The sequence below is a fragment of the Triticum dicoccoides genome, chromosome 4A (genome assembly GCF_002162155.2).
Source record: "Triticum dicoccoides isolate Atlit2015 ecotype Zavitan chromosome 4A, WEW_v2.0, whole genome shotgun sequence".
In the NCBI taxonomy this organism is placed as follows: domain Eukaryota; kingdom Viridiplantae; phylum Streptophyta; class Magnoliopsida; order Poales; family Poaceae; genus Triticum; species Triticum dicoccoides.
Window position 1 is genome coordinate 305,242,352 of NC_041386.1, and position 6,688 is coordinate 305,249,039.

The 6,688-nt window shown below is 49.0% G+C and overlaps 1 pseudogene; it reads right to left on the reverse strand.

The window, feature by feature from the left end:
* Positions 1-6,544, reverse strand: part of LOC119285825 — a 9,953-nt pseudogene extending 3,409 nt beyond the window's left edge.
* Between the last annotated feature and the right edge of the window lie 144 nt (positions 6,545-6,688).

The window sequence follows — 6,688 nt, forward strand, 5'->3', positions numbered from 1 at the left end:
ATGTAGAGCAAGCCAGGCTTGAGCCACATCATGTAAAATATGCATGATGTGCCGATGTTGCTTCTATAGTTTTATGATGCATGAGTTCAGTTTTATGAACGCAGTCAATCAGACTATTCTATTCCTTTCCTCTAATTCCAGCTCACCTTACCAAGGTGATCATAATGGCCACCATGTAACACTATTGACCAAAACTATCTCTAGTCCATTCCTCCTGTCCAATAAGCATTGGATTAATACCCGGCGCCACCGCCGCAGGGCCTGCACCCCCTGCCCCCCCGCATCGCCGCCGCCGGAGGGGCCGCCGGCTAAGCCCGCACATGCCCCCGAGATGGTGGCGGCAGGGCGTTTCCTCTCTCCGCGGCGTTGCGGCGCAAGAGCTGCGGCCCCTGGTGGATCTGGGTGCACCCATCTCCGGGATGGCGGCTCCATGCGTGGTGGCGGGGGAGGTTCTCGGTGCGTGCTGTGGTGTTGCCATGGTGGGCACACGGCGTATCGGGCCTTCGCGTCCTGCTCGCGGCGGCGGTCTTCTCTGGACCAGCCAGATGTGCAAAGGTCTTGGCAGCTCCCGGCGGCGCGGCTGCTTCCGGCTGCGCGACGGCTCCCGGTGGCTTGGCGGCCTCCTAAACGGTGTCTTTTGTGGGTGGCGGCCACGGAAGCTTCGTCGGCGAGCTTCGGGCTCGGTCCCGGCTGCTCCTCCCCGGCGAGTGGGGTGGTGTGGCAACCCCTTCAGGCTTCTTGGAGTTTCGCCTCTGCGCGGTCATCCTGGTGAGCATGGCGGGCGGCAGTGAGGCGGATGCGCCGAGTGGTGGTCCCTGTGTGGAGACGGCGCGGTTGTTGTGCAAGGGTGTGCGGGCCAGCGGAGGTGTAGGCCGGCTTTAGTCGGCTGCATGAGGGTGTTCGTCAGGTCTACTCCGAGTGCAAGCTTTGCCTGACTTTGGCCGGCCGTCGGTGGCGGCGTCTACGGGCGTCGTTCCCCTTCTTGAAGGCACCGCCGTGGAGTTCTTCGACCCACTTCATCCTCGGATCTTGTCCTTCAGGCGAAAGCCTAGACCCATCTGTCGAGCAACGACGTCGTCTCAGCGGCGTTTCCCCCTTTGGGGCGTCGCTTTGAAGACCGGTGATCCTACCCCGTGCTTCCCTTGGGCTGGACGTGCACGGCATCACGGTTGGCAGGTGCCCAACCGGTGATGCGAGTGGTTGGCGTTGCGACTTGTGTGGCGACGACGAGGGTTGCCGCTTGTCCTTCTGATGTCGACGGTTCGGTTCGGCAACAAGTGTGCCTATGCTTGTTTCTCACTATGACAGAGAAGTCAGAGCTGCGTGCGGCGGGGCCCGTGCAACAACGATGACTCCATGAGGGTGGTTTGAGCGGATGGTGCTCTCCGGAGGATGCGCTGGGTTAGGTCAGTGCGAGGCATGCAACTTTCTCCTGTGAAGCGCATAAGCAAAATCAGAGTTGCCGATCCTCAACGTCTTCGGTCGATTGTTTGGCTTTGGCTGGCGAGGTCGTCATGTGTCGTTCGTTCTAAGGGGTCTTGACGGGTCATCTGCGGCAAAGTCGGAGTCGCCTGCTTGGGGAGAGGTGATGATGATGTGAAAGTGCAACGAATCCCCGGGTGGTTTTGGTAATTCATAACAACATATAGCTCATTGAACTAGTATTCATTCAAGATAAATATTTCAGGATGTTCAATGATTGGCATGGCATGGACTAGAGATGTGGACCCCTCAAAATGATAAGGACAAAGATTGGCAAAAGCTCAAAACTATTCATTTCTATTTAAGTGATCCAAGATCACATTGAGTCCATAGGAAAGCCTATACTATTAAAAGGGGATGAGGTGTTGCTTAATGGTCTACTTGCTCAAGTGCTTAGTGATATTGCTCCAAAACCCTCAGCCACCTTCTCCATCCAAATATGTCCAAACCCTAATTCCAAACTCAGCCCCACCGATTCTTTCTACCCGGAGTCACCGAGTTCATTTGACATAGCCATTGCCAAAAACCCTAACGATTCGGTCACACCGATACGGATCTCGGTCCCATGGAGATGGCCTTGCCAGCGCTCTGTGATCTATTGCATTCGCTTCGGTCCCATCAAGTTTATGCAATCGGTCTCACCGAGTTGGCTTGACAGATTCTCTATTACTTATTGCTTCACTTCGTCTCACCGAGTTGATGCAATCGGCGCCACCGAGATGATGTTTGCCCTAAGCCCTAGCACATCGGTCCCACCGAGTTGTTATAGTCGGTCCCACCGAGATTCCTAACCTTCATATTTTTGAACAGATCAGTGCCACCGAGTTTCCTAATCGGTGCCACCGAGATGAGTCAAAAGTGTGTAACGGTTGAATTTTGTGCGGAGGCTATATATACCCCTCCACCCCCTTCTCCACTTGTGAGAGAGCCATCAGAACGTACCTACACTTCCACCATCCATTTTCTAAGAGAGAACCACCTACTCATGTGTTGAGATCAAGAGATTCCATTCCAACCTTTTGAACCTTGATTTCTAGTCTTCCCCAAGTTGCTTTCCACTCAAATCCCTTTTCCACCATAGCCAAATCTGTGAGAGAGAGTTGAGTGTTGGGGAGACTATCATTTGAAGTACAAGAGCAAGGAGTTCATCATCTACACACCATCTATTACCTTTTGAAGAGTGGTGTCTCCTAGATTGGTTAGGTGTCACTTGAGAGCCTCCGATGTGGTGTGGAGTTGAACCAAGAAGTTTGTAAGGGCAAGGAGATCGCCTACTTCGTGAAGATCTACCCGAGTGAGGCAAGTCCTTCGTGGGCGATGGCCATGGTGGGATAGACAAGGTTGCTTCTCCGTGGACCCTTCGTGGGTGGAGCCCTCCGTGGACTCGTGCAACCGTTACCTTTCGTGGGTTGAAATCTCCATCAACGTGGACGTACGATAGCACCACCTATCGGAACCACGCCAAAAATCTCCGTGTCTCCATTGCGTTTTCCTTCTCCAAATCCTTCACTTTACCTTCATATGCAATGTTTTACATTCCGCTGCTATACTCTTAGAATTACATGTGTAGGTTGATTGCTTGACTTGTGCTAATTGCTAAAATCTGCCCACAACTAAAATTGGGAAAATGATAGATTTTTATTTGGTCAAGTAGTCTAATCACCCCCCTCCCTCTAGACATACTTTCGATCCTACACGATGACAACACATGCAGCCTCGACGGTGTCCTCTTCTCGGCGGTGTGTGTGGTCTTGTTGGTGCCAGGTCAGCCGGGTGCCCTTTCTTGAGGGCGTGTCGTAACGGTTTTCGCCTGGGTTTCCGTAAATTAACCGGGCAACTCTATTCTACCTTTTCTAATGAATCGGGCCCTAAGGGACCGCGTTTCAAAAAAAATATCCAGATATCAATTGTAAGGTTCAATGAGCGTCTCTCAACGACATCTGCTATGAATACCAATCTAGAGCTGAAGAGCTACTTGGTACGTGACCAAATTTACAGTCTTAAGCAAATGCACAAAAACTGAAATAATACCATAGAACAGAAACTTTATCACACAAGATTGAAAAGGAAATGACAATCTTGGAGCAATAGCTTACATAACTTTAAGTAAAGAGTGGTATCATTTTTACGTGACAAACCTAAACAGTTACATGCATATTAGTGGTAAAGCTTTAAAATGTTGATTGTGTGCTTTCTAGGCTATCTATTTTGGACTGGAAATGGTAATACTTTGATCCCAGACTGGATTGTTCTTATTCATTAATGCCTTCTCCAAAATCTATGTATTCTCGAACATTTTATGGCATGGCAGCCTAGGTCAGCACATATATAGCAGGACATATTCAGATGGGAAAATTGATAAATGAATTACAAAGTTCAAGGTGCACAAAATGAGTATAATATCTGTGAAAAAAGGTCTAGCAGTGTTTCATTTGCACAAAAAATATGTACTTTGGTGTTTCCAGTACCAATGAATACATTTCTAACTAAGCTCAAAAGGCTTTCCATAAGTATGGAGTACAAAAACTGATGTATTTTTTTTAATGAAAGAGAGTCTATATTTACTTTGATATCTTCAGCCATCCTCTCACTGGTAATAAGTTGCACTCCTCTCTTCAAAGCAATTTTTGCAATGGAACTTCTCTCCCATAACTTCACCATAGCAGCTGCTAATCCTTGGAGTTGTCTGCTTCGCCCTAACATTCATCAGAAAGGGGAAACATCACCAAATGATAGTAGAACTTGAGGAAGAAAAATTAGAAGCTAACTAAAACAACAAAGGTACCGAGAGCAAAGTGAGGAGGCAGTCCCCGACCAAGACGCCGCAAATTTGTAGTGTCCTTTCGGCTGAGTGACCGCCGTACTCCATATGGCAGAACTCTGAAAGGGGGTTTGTAACCAGGTACAGTTGCGGGAAGCAAATCTGCATCTACTGGTAATGGATTGGATCCAGGCCAATCACTGTATCTAGGGCCAAGCTCATCCAACAACCTGTCAATTTCTTCTTCATATTTGATTTCTGGAACTGTTTCAATTGTTTCCTCTTTCTCAGTATTAGATACCAAGCCTCCATTGCTATCTTGCATGCTATTAACTTTCCCGTTAGGTAGCGAGGAAGGGGTAGGAGGCCCTTTTATTGAGGACTTCATACCAACATCCTGCCAAGTCCTATTTGTTCCCTTAGTGGTCTCAGGTACGTCATAGGCTACTCCCCTGTACAGAGAAACAGAAGTTCCTGACCTCCATATTACCAATCCCCCTGTTTTTCTCTAATTAGGATCAAACAAAAGAAAACAGTTATTGCATTGGCAAGAACTACAACCCTAAAAATGTATTCACCAGAACTAGTAGGCCATGTGTAGAGATAATAAGTGAAGTTTTAGGCAAACTGTGGCACGAAGAAAACTAATCAACATACTGAATAAACATATACTGCCTTCTCTACTTGCACTTGTTAACAGGTCCTAATTGACCATTCATTTGGTAAATCTTCTGGTAGTGAAATAACTGATTTTCTGTGCAATGAATTATTGGAGTTATATTATTGCACCAAAAGGAAAATATTTAATATCATGTCTTGATTTGGACATAAACCAAACTCGACTATGAACTAGATAGCTAGCTTTTAACTCAGTTTAGTTCTACAAGTGATATCACTCTAAGCTCAAGATTCAGGAAGTTTGGAAGCTTCTGCACGATTCTGGCAAAGAACAATTATTGTGCCCTAAAACTGCTGTGATCGTTAAGTTACTAATTATGCCTTTTCTGAATAACATTCTTAATCATTTTCAGTATTAAATAAGTTTTCCCTACCGATTTTTCTCAACCAGGCTAGTATTTAACAAAGTTCTGGGACAGAAGTAAAATAAGTGAATAACAGTATCAATAACAAACACATCACAGGAATCAATAATGATAATCACTCTAAATATCCCGATACTAATTTGTCTTAGAAATGGCCTTTAAAGGATAGCTAGCACAACTAAGTAGTACTCCTATTACTTAGGGACAACTGCCGAGTGAAACACATACAAGATTCCAAGTCACATTTTGCAGCTAAACCTACAGCTCAAGTTTCGAACCAACACAGTTCAAAATACACACAACATTGTTAAGAATTCTACCAACAATCCCATCCTAAAACTAATTCACCTTGCAGTGTTACAAGCAGCAACCCGCCTCAAGCATGAATGAACTACTAAATTGGTAAGAACAGTACCAGCAATCCAGCATTTCCACCAATACGAAACTAAACTAAACTACTGGAGTACCAAAGAAGCTTGATGCAGGCTAAGAGATTCCGTAAAAATCCAATACACACCTCTAGTATCTCGTGGAAGAGGCGCATGTTGAGCGCAGGTGTGCCGTTGACCTTGACCCTGACCACCTCATCCGTCCTCCACTTCTCCTTGATTTTTGCCACGATTTCCCGCGTCACCCCAGCGCCGCCCACCTGGGTTTTGGACTTGATCCTCATCGCCGCGTGCCGAAGGCGCCTAAGCTCGGGTTCAGGGAGCGTAAGCTCCGCCATCCACGCCGGCGACCTCGCGGCCCGCGCAGCCGCCTCGGGCGGTGGCATCGGCCGCTCCCACGGGAACCGCGCGTCCACGAGCGAGGACTCCGCGTCATTGTCGAATCCCCCGCGCGCGTTGGGAAGCACACCATCGTCCGCGCGGAACACGTCCTCCACGGAGCCCCGCCGCGGGTGCTGAGAGACGGTGGAGTGGGCGGTTTGGGCCTCGGGTGAATAGCCCGCGCGCTTGAGGCGGCGGAGAATGAGAGACATGGTGGAGCGTCCGGAATGGCGGCTAGTTCCTACGGCGTCCTCGTCGTCGGAGTCGGAGGTGGGGGAGGGCTCCGGGCGGAGGTCGAGAGCAGGGGCAGGCGGTCGGAGGCCGCGGCGGGGGCGGGACCAGGCGGAGAACCATGGGTACTGAGCGCAGAAGGAGGACGAAAGAGGGTTGGAGGAGAGGAGAAGGTAATGGAGGCGAGGCGGGTGGTGGAGGTGGAGAGCGGGGGAGAAGGCCATGGATGGAGGTGTGGTGGATGTGGGGAGTGTGGATTGTACAGGAAGGGTTTAGGCCAACTCCAACGCGCGGGTCCGGCGGCGTCCGTTTGGGGACAAACTGACGGAACACGCCGCCCAACGCGCGGGATCAAACTAAGTACTACCTCCGTCCCGGTGTATAAGTCATTCGCGTAGTTC